This window comes from Helianthus annuus, chromosome 4 (assembly GCF_002127325.2).
Source record: "Helianthus annuus cultivar XRQ/B chromosome 4, HanXRQr2.0-SUNRISE, whole genome shotgun sequence".
NCBI classification, from domain to species: Eukaryota; Viridiplantae; Streptophyta; class Magnoliopsida; order Asterales; family Asteraceae; genus Helianthus; species Helianthus annuus.
In genome coordinates, this window is record NC_035436.2 from 124532620 (window position 1) to 124542486 (window position 9867).

The window sequence follows — 9867 nt, forward strand, 5'->3', positions numbered from 1 at the left end:
AGTGAGGTGTGATCAAAATGGTTGCACCCGAGGCCTTTATATAGTGTTCAAAACTCACTAGATCATTGACACACAAGCCTAACAATGCCATGGATCATCCACAGATGTCCCTAAGGGCCTAGGGGTTGTTTAGGGGTTGCCCATGGAGTGAAATAACTAACTAAGTCGGTTAAAAACGTTTATAACAGCCAACAACCAACTTTATGTCGCTGGGCACCCCTTACGAACCGTAAGGCAGGACCTTTACGGTCCGTAAGCCTTTACCAGAAGGAAAAAAATTTAGCCTTTCAAGCTTTGAACAGGTAACTTGAATAATATGTTTTTGGGCCAGGAATTGTCAGGATGAGGCCTTTAACCCATGCTTGATCAGTTGTGTCTACCCTATCTCATTGTATTATTGGTTTGCATTATGATGGAAAATATAAATGATGGTTAATCGTGCATTATTTCATAGGATCCATTCTTGAAAATTTGAAATCCATTATTATTAGAAATCACCGGATTTAAAGGTATACTTAGATGTTTATTAATCATGTTAGGGTCTTGGGATTTATAACGAAGTCGTTCAGAGGTATAAGTTAACATGTCGACGTGTTCAAAAATCCTGCCATAGATCTTTAACTAAATCCGGGTTTATAATACTTTATTGTACATGACACGTGTCGATATTTCATTTGATGATAAATTTCGAGGTGTTACATCTAGAAACAGATTAGCTAATCTCAGACTTGATTATCATATGTTTAACCAGCTAATCTGGTCAAACAGATCAACTAATCTCTAGTTCAAACATCTACAAAAATCCTAAATCCTAATTATGTGCATCTAAAATCCCAAGTCCATGGCTGTATATGCAGCCTAGATCCTTAATCCATGAAAGTAACTAACTAATGTACCATTATGATCCTTGCTATATGAATGTGCATGATGTCCTGTAACTATACGCTAGTGTACATTATCTACTATATAATCTAAAACTGTTGGTGCACAGAATGTCTGTTGACTACGTTTGTATTAAGTCTTAGGTCAAAATAGGTTAGTTTGGAGCTTGAAAGTCAAAATAGGGTTTAATGCTGTAATTTCGCTAATGTGTACATTGTTAGGTTAGGGATTTCGCTCATAGGGTCATGGGGGTTTAGCTTATTTGTCACATGGGGGTTTAGCTTATTTGTCACATGGGGGTTTAGCTTATTTGTCACTTGGGGGTTTAGCTTATTTGTCACATGGTGATTTCGCTCATATGTCATGTCATAAGAGCGAAATCATTATTATGTCATAGGGTTTCGCTCATAGGGTTACCTGGGGGTTTAGCTTTTGTGTCACTAGGTGATTTCGCTTTTACGTTCACATGGGGTTTCACTTATATGTCATGCCATATGAGCGAAATCAGCTGCTGTATATATACCCCATGTGTGATCATCATTTGTAACTTAGAGCGAAATCAGGTCATGCTTGTGGTAACGAAACTCTGTCAAAATACATTCAGAAAGCATCAATAGAGAAGGACTTAAAGAGGAAAAGTTGTTGTTACTTTGTGTACATTGATTCCGCCTTTATACGCAAAGATGAACTACCTTGACTGACTTTTCAGGGTCATAGAACGGTCCAACAAGTGGTATCAGAGCAAAGACCTAGTATCTCAGAATATGGGTAACGAAACTCTGTCAAAATACATTCAGAAAGCATCAATAGAGAAGGACTTAAAGAGGAAAAGTTGTTGTTACTTTGTGTACATTGATTCCGCCTTTATACGCAAAGATGAACTACCTTGACTGACTTTTCAGGGTCATAGAACGGTCCAACAAGTGGTATCAGAGCAAAGACCTAGTATCTCAGAATATGGGACCTTTCAAACGAGATTTCAGGGGTTACCTATATATCCAAGTAGTGTTCCCCACAAATTATGCAAGTTTGAAATTTTAGGTTTATATCCCGAATAAATCTACTAAATGTGCCAAAACCTATCGACACATCATTAGTGAAACTGTTTAACTCATTTAATCTTTACAATTCTTTAGCATACTGTAATTGTCTAGCCGATGTACTATCATTTTCCCTTTTTACACAAGCTCTTTTTCAGTTTTATATTGCTTTGGATTTTTAAATTTTATCATGTTTTTGTATTTTTGCATTTTTTACTTGTTTTGGTATTTAGGGGGAGTAGATGTATATAGTTTATTTTCAGAAAATACAAAAACAGTAAAAAATGCAAAAATACAAAAACATGATAAAATTTAAAAATCCAAAAACAATATAAAACTGAAAAAGAGCTTGTGTAAAAAGGGAAAATGATAGTACATCGGCTAGACAATTACAGTATGCTAAAGAATTGTAAAGATTAAATGAGTTAAACAGTTTCACTAATGATGTGTCGATAGGTTTTTGCACATTTAGTAGATTTATTCGGGATATAAACCTAAAATTTCAAACTTGCATAATTTGTGGGGAACACTACTTGGATATATAGGTAACCCCTGAAATCTCGTTTGAAAGGTCCCATATTCTGAGATACTAGGTCTTTATACTCAGTGATATCTAGGGTATTATTCCGGGACTTTTGCTGAATGGAAGTTCTGACCTAGTCCCCGAATAATACTTTCTACAAATGCTTGAAACATAGCATCGCCCTCAGCAAGCTGATGAAACAATAAAATTGATAGTCGCTGCTATTGTAACTAAAAGATCATCTAAAGGGGACACACCAGAAAGTCGAAGCCGTCATCTCTCTGCGTATACGAAAGTATCGACCTGAGCTCTCACGGCCCTCGCATTTAACCCCTGACAGATATCATTTGTGGTATACTCACCTGTAAGACTGAATATCTGGGATTCCGGATACGGGAGTATATTCAAGAGGTGAGACACATGAATGAGCTAAATTCTTAAGACATCTAAATCGTATCTTGAATAGATTGAAATCTGTGTGAGAATTTAAGATGGATTAGTATATCGACAATCGAGGTGAATTGTTTAAGTCTGAGCATGTAATGAAGCTTAACGGTACTTGTGATTTGTCTGAAAAGCTGATATGATTCCCTGACACGCTCAACAAAAATTATGTTTGTAAATAGTTTAATTTCTGCAATTTAAGTTTTTGTATTTCATTTCTTAGTTTAGAACATTTTTTTAAAAATCCAAAAAGATTTTATTTTTGTTTTATTTTTGACAAACCAAAGTGGAGAGTTAATCGTTGGATTCTCGAAGGTTGAAGCAGATGCAGGAAAAGTTCTGAGCTGAAGAATGAGGAGAGCTTACTTTGATAGAGTTTGAGTTGATGAAAAGTTAAAACAAGTTCATTAGTTTGATGCTTGTTACATTTTTCAGAAAATGTTTGAAAATGTTTTACAAAATCAGTCTGTATCGTCAAAAGATCAACCAAGGTCATTAAATTGGACTTGGTAGATTAATTGAGTAATCAGGGTCATTAACTTGGACCTGAGTACTTGAGTGGATGTCTAGTACTGATAAACTGTGTTTTTTTGTGAAAAAGATAAGTTTGTAATGTTTGATGTTTGAGACACAGGTTTTGGACTTCATCATTCCCACGAAAGCTAATTGTTAAAGCTTGAACCAGATCAAGACCTCAGATTCTAGCATATTGAGAGGGGGAGCTGTGAAATGGGGAGTCTGGATCAACAAGTCAAAGGAGAGTCTGAAGATGAAGCCAGGACAAGATCCTGAACCTGTGAAGATAGAGAGTTTACAATGTCAAGACAGAGTTGGAGAAAAGACCAAGACTGAAGACTCGGAGCCGAAGACTTCGTCAACATCCAAGGGGGAGTCTGTTGGTGCACGGAATGTCTGTTGACTACGTTTGTATCAAGTATTAGGTTAAAATAGGTTAGTTTGGTGCTTGAAAGTCAAAATAGGGTTTAATGCTGTAATTTCGCTAATGTCTACATAGATTAGAAATGATTTCGCTTATTAGGTCATAGGGTTTCGCTCATAGGGTTACCTGGGGGTTTAGCTTTTGTGTCACTAGGTGATTTCGCTTTTACGGTCACATGGGGTTTCACTTATATGTCATGCCATATGAGCGAAATCAGCTGCTGTATATATACCCCATGTGTGATCATCATTTGTAACTTAGAGCGAAATCAGGTCATTCTTGTGGTAACGAAACTCTGTCAAAATACATTCAGAAAGCATCAATAGAGAAGCAATTAAAGAGGAAAAGCTGTTGTTACTTTGTGTACATTGATTCCGCCTTTATACGCAAAGATGAACTACCTTGACTGACTTTTCAGGGTCATATAACGGTCCAACAAAAACAGATCAACTAATCTCAGTTTCAAGTATCTACACTAATGGCCTTAGCATTAAATATGATCCGACAAGAACAATACCGTGTGCATGATCCTGTCTATAACAGGTCATTCCTTTTTATTTAAATTCCTTAATGTTCATCATTTATATAACTATAAGCCAGCACCATGATCAAATCCATAATGTGCATTAGCCAAACTATCTGTTAAATATCCACTAACAGGTAATCATGACCCAATAACAACCAACAATAGGCATATACCTATTATACTATCTAAAATAATTGTAATACATCAAAGTCATTTAAGCAACATTCAAAGTATCAAACATGAACCAAGTAACAGATACGTAGAACCATTCAAAGTATTCAAAACTAACCAGTTAAATACATGTTGGCAAAATGGGTTGACAATGATCATTAAAACTAAAACCCAAAAAACGATAAGCTAGCTGATGCGTTACCACAAGGCGAATGGTCGACGCACTTGATGATTCTGAAAAATGATAAAGAATATAGCGATTTAAAACTGGGAAAATTTATTAAGAAGTTGGAAGGGCATGAACTAGAGCTGTGCAAGATGGCCACAATAAAAGCTCAAGTGTCCAACAAGATGTTGATCTTTATTTCCACGGCAGTAGTGTGGAAAATACTCAAAGCCCAAAGATTCAGACAACTTTTAGCGCAGATACATCATCTTGATCTTCATCAAATAATTCAAGCAGTGGTGGTGGTTTTTCGTTCTATCCAAGTTTTGAGCCAAACATTCCAATGAAGAGTCCTCAGTCTTTGCAAAGCTCAAACAACTACTCAAACTAGAACCATTCTAATCCACATGTCATCTAGTGCAACATTACTGTTAATATGTGTTAGGATATGAGTTTCAATTTTTTGCAAAAGTTTAAGATGAAGGATGAAGATGATAACAAATATGGAAATAGTGCAGCGGAATGAATATAAACTTTAATTCACAAACAATGGAAGATTTGCTTTCATCATGAATACTTTAAATTGAATGATTGATTCATGTATGCATGAATACAAACTCCCCTTTAGACTTAGTGTTGGGATTGAACCCTATCAGAGGAACAGATAATTAAAGCCAAAACTGGATCAGAACAGTGGATTCTGAATAAGCAGATGCTGATACACAAATCTCTTCCCTTGAAAGTGATTACAACTACTGATGACCTCCTAGCTGCTGATCTTACCAAACTGCTGTCTCATAACTGCTGCTCAACTAAAGATCTGATGGAAGACTAAAGTCCTGCTGATTCAATCTACTGCCTTGAGTCAAGCACTGCTGATCCGGACAAGTGCTGCTGAGTTCACAGCAGTAGAAGGTTGCAGCAGCTGTTCTAAAGTCTGTTTTGTAATAGAATGTATAAGAAGTAGTTAACCCAAGCAGTGTCTGTATAGATCAGAGGTTAGAGTTTGTTAGGAGGTTAGATGTCACTTTCATGGTGACGTCAGCAAAGATGCTCAGTAGTTTGCAAGTGCCTATAAATAGTTCAATACTTTGTACTGTTCTATTATCTCTTCACATCACTCGTCTTCTTTGCACGAACAAACTACTGAGCTCGGGCTGAGGGGGAGTTTGCATTCATACATCTATCTTTGTAATCGTTGTTGAAATTAAATGTGACAACTGGCAACCAACCGGTAATTTTCGTACACTCTGATCATAATTTATTTCACATAATCTCATGCATTAGACTTAATTTTTGTATTAATTGAGTCCATAAAGTCTAGCAAAGTCCAAGTATTTCATTTCGTACATCTGGGAATACATGGAAATTGTCGGTGTGATGTTAGTCGGTAAACGAACGCAAACATTATTGCTGGTACAAAACAGAAAATTATAAATTCGAATATTCTATTTGATACCCATATGACCTTATTAATAAAGACTAATAATTTTATTTTTATATAACCACCGATAAATATTTGTATGCGTGGAGTCGCATTTTAAAGATTTAGGATTTAAAAGGCGTACGCTCACAAAAATAGATACGTATGTGTTTATATACCTATACACACGATACACTTCGGTATATATAGTATGATGATTTGAACAATACTATGTGCGTCACTACAATGGAGAACACTAGAGTTCACATATTCATTTTTTTTTATCGTTATGATTATCCAGCTTTCGATCCATTTTTCCTAAATCGTCATATATTAATTTTCAAGAATCAAATTCCTCACTTGACACCATGCATCCAGATTCCTCATACAACTCCATGTTCATTTTATTTTATTTAAAGTAAAATTTACAAAATCTCAAAAACCTATGTTCCCTATGGGGAGACATTAGGGAATTAAATAACCACAAAAACTATACAAATCTTTGGCTAGAGATCGTGTATGGTGATGTCTAGATCACCATGTGCATAAAAATCCCCCACTCCTCAATTGTTTATTCATAAAAAAAAACACCATCCAAGGAAAAAATGTACTGAATAACATACTCACCAAACTCCCATGCAAACATCATGATTTCTCTACAAACTAAATATGAAACAAACCATCAGATTCAAACCGCCCATGGCTTTATAGCCTATTGGCATCTTAGGGGTGAGATAAGACTTTAGATCAATAGGTCCTGGGTTCGATTCTCATAAAGGGGGTTTTCCCATATTTATTGGGTTTACTCCTGAATTGGTGTATAGGCATTATGCCTAGTGGAGATGGATATGATCGGGTGGTTCCGCTGATGGCACGATGATACTCCAGTGATCCGTCAGTGATCCAAATTTGCCGTTCAAAAAAAAAAAAAAAAAAATCAGATTCAAACCAATTTCAATAACTAGAATGGTCAAAATCCAAATATTTAGAGTAACTATCAAAAACCTTGGTTACTTTCACAAGGCTTCACCCATCCAAGACTCCTATAAATACTGAACTCCAATCCACATATCACACTCTAAGAGAACCCAACAAACACACACATCTCTCTTGGTTCTGCACACCCAACCGAAACCATCCAAAATCCCAGCCAACCCAAGTGATTCCGAGTTGTTCTAGTGTGGTAATCTTCAGCCATCAAACTAGTTCATCACCGAGCATCGTCACAGGTTCCGTTCGACACCGTTCTCACTACCTTGGTGTCTAGTTCGAGCCAACATTAGCGTAAGTTTTCTTTCGAGTTTGAACCTTAGATCAAAACTAGCCTTATAAATCTCCTTCTTATCTAGTCGCTTTTATATTCAAAGCTAGTTCACGGTCCGCAAGAAGCAAGTCTCAAATTCCCCGGAAAGCGAGTTCGAGTTCTTCATCATCTCGTCTTTCGAACGCATCCTCGCTTGCTCTTGTAAGTGTTGTTATGATTATCCTTCGAACTCTTCATGTGGTTTATACGTCAAATCATCCGAGTAGTGATTCCCACTTAAAAATCCATGACTAGTTTGAGATATAAACTTGGCTGAACTTGGTTTCTTTTACTACACTATGCAAGTTAGTTCATGAGAAAATGTACAGAATATATGAATGTTTAATAAGTATGCCAAATGGATCCTAAAATTCTCACAAAATGTTTACTTGGTATCCCTCCTTATGTATGGAGTATATACATATACAGATATTTTGGATCATATACAATTTTGGGGTCAAGTATAGTACCATTAGGATGATAAGAGTCTAGAGTTTATATATATATATATATAATATAATATAGAAACTAGTGATTCTAAAAAAAAAATTAAAGTTAAATTAAAGATCACAAAATAAAAGTGAATATTATGTACTTATGAGAATTTATTTGCTTGTATACGTATGTTATGAAGATTGGAGGAACTGTTGAAATAAATTTTCATAAATTTGTATTTATGGTGTCATAAATCAATTACAAATATGAATAGCTATATGGCAAAAAGTTACGATTATTTAGAAAGATACTTAGAAACTTAAATGACAGATAATTTTAACTCATAAAGACACTAAATTCATATCTATAATATTATGTAAGTATTCTAGCATTTATATAAACAAGTGTTGACCTTGAACAAAACAAATATAAACTTATCATTTTTTTAAAATATTTGTGGTATTATGAGAGTTATAATCTAAATATAAAGATACAATTTTTTTTTTTGGTGTATAACTATTTGTCGTTAAACCAGATTAAAAGTATATTTACTTTCATACCCAGATATGATTTAGTCAAAACCTACTACGAGTGTAATAATGGCGATACATTGTTATAATAAATATACAGTTCGGTGTAAATATATATTTTGTCGACTTGGAACGAATCACCAACGTGTCAGCACGTCGTACTAAAAACAAGAAAATACTTATTTCAAATCTAGCTAGTTGGATGATTTGATTATGACCAACACATGTGCTAGGGCTTTATGTCATGGACCTTAGAGTCTTATATGAATTAGGACACGTGTAGGTCGGGAATTGTTTTGGACGTTTGATTTTGCTAGCGTACACTTCGGAACGCAAAACAGTGAGTTCATGTTCCCCCTTTTCTTTAACTGTTTTCAGTTTTATAACTTCGGGGGTGAAATACATGTTACAACTTTTACAATGTTTACATGTGTTATGATGGGTACAAAAACATTCAAGTGAAACATTCTAGACCATGTCTCGAATAGGGTACCATAAGCAACATTAATCAACGTATACATTAAGACCACAGAACAAAAGGTTAGATCTAATGGGTTTCAGGCAACCCCACTCTTGGCCTACTTCTACCAATGAGTGCTTCTGTGTCTCAGTCAAAGTTGACAAAAATGTCTAGGTTTGGTGGCTTCCTATGTCGTGACATATGTTAGTGGCCTTGCAAACCACTAGCAATCTCACACATTCAAACAGTCATAATACCCAGTTACAGATACGTTTTACAAGTTACATTCAAACATTCTACAAGTTTTATATTATGTTTTCATTCGAGTATATTAAACATTCAAAACAGTCACTGCATGAATTCACACCAACATTATGTTGACGTTTTTTCAAAACTCACATGTATTTCAGGTAACTAAAGGTGGATGTGCGCGCGGTCTTACTCATGCTTATGGATGTCGTTATGTTCTGCTTAAATAAAGTTGTAAACTTTTAAGACAATGTTTTATGCTATCGTCGCGATGTAGACGCTAAACTTGTGTTTTCAAATTATGAATGGTTGGTATTTGAAGTTATTTTTATGAGCATGTAGTATGTTTACTCTTCGTATGCAATGAGAACCTTTCATGATCACACCTCGTGCTTTCGCCGCAGAAAGGGGTGTGACATTAAATTCAATCATTCGGTTCATAGTGTAAAAGATGTTTGATTAAAGTATTACTCTCATTTGATTGTATGCAAAGTTTGTTTTCATTTTAATTCCACTGCACAACTCATCCATTTTCATCTTAACTTCAAACACAAAATACAATCAAAAGGAAACTCAGATCCAACAATTGGTATCAGAGCTTGGACAGTCAAATTTGATTTAACAATCATTTTGACGTAAATAGTTCAGCTCAAGACAGTTGATACTGATCGTTTGTTCGTCGTTGAAAAACAGAGTAAGGATTAATCACCACTAAAGTTGATTTCTCAGTACCTGTAAAACAACAAGAATGACGTCACAATCTCAGGACGATAAA

At 35.3% G+C, this 9867-nt stretch overlaps 1 long non-coding RNA gene across 3 annotated transcripts; it reads left to right on the forward strand.

The window, feature by feature from the left end:
* The first annotated feature begins 7091 nt into the window (after nt 1-7091).
* Nucleotides 7092-9449, forward strand: LOC110902620. Of its 3 annotated transcripts, none has more exons than XR_002571276.2 (4): nt 7092-7399; nt 7483-7580; nt 8667-8723; nt 9254-9449. It is a non-coding gene; the product is annotated as an uncharacterized LOC110902620 (long non-coding RNA). The 3 variants fall into 3 exon arrangements; XR_002571274.2 differs by having other exon boundaries at nt 7097-7399; nt 7487-7580; XR_002571275.2 differs by lacking the exon at nt 8667-8723 and having other exon boundaries at nt 7104-7399; nt 7487-7580.
* The last annotated feature ends 418 nt before the right edge of the window (nt 9450-9867 follow it).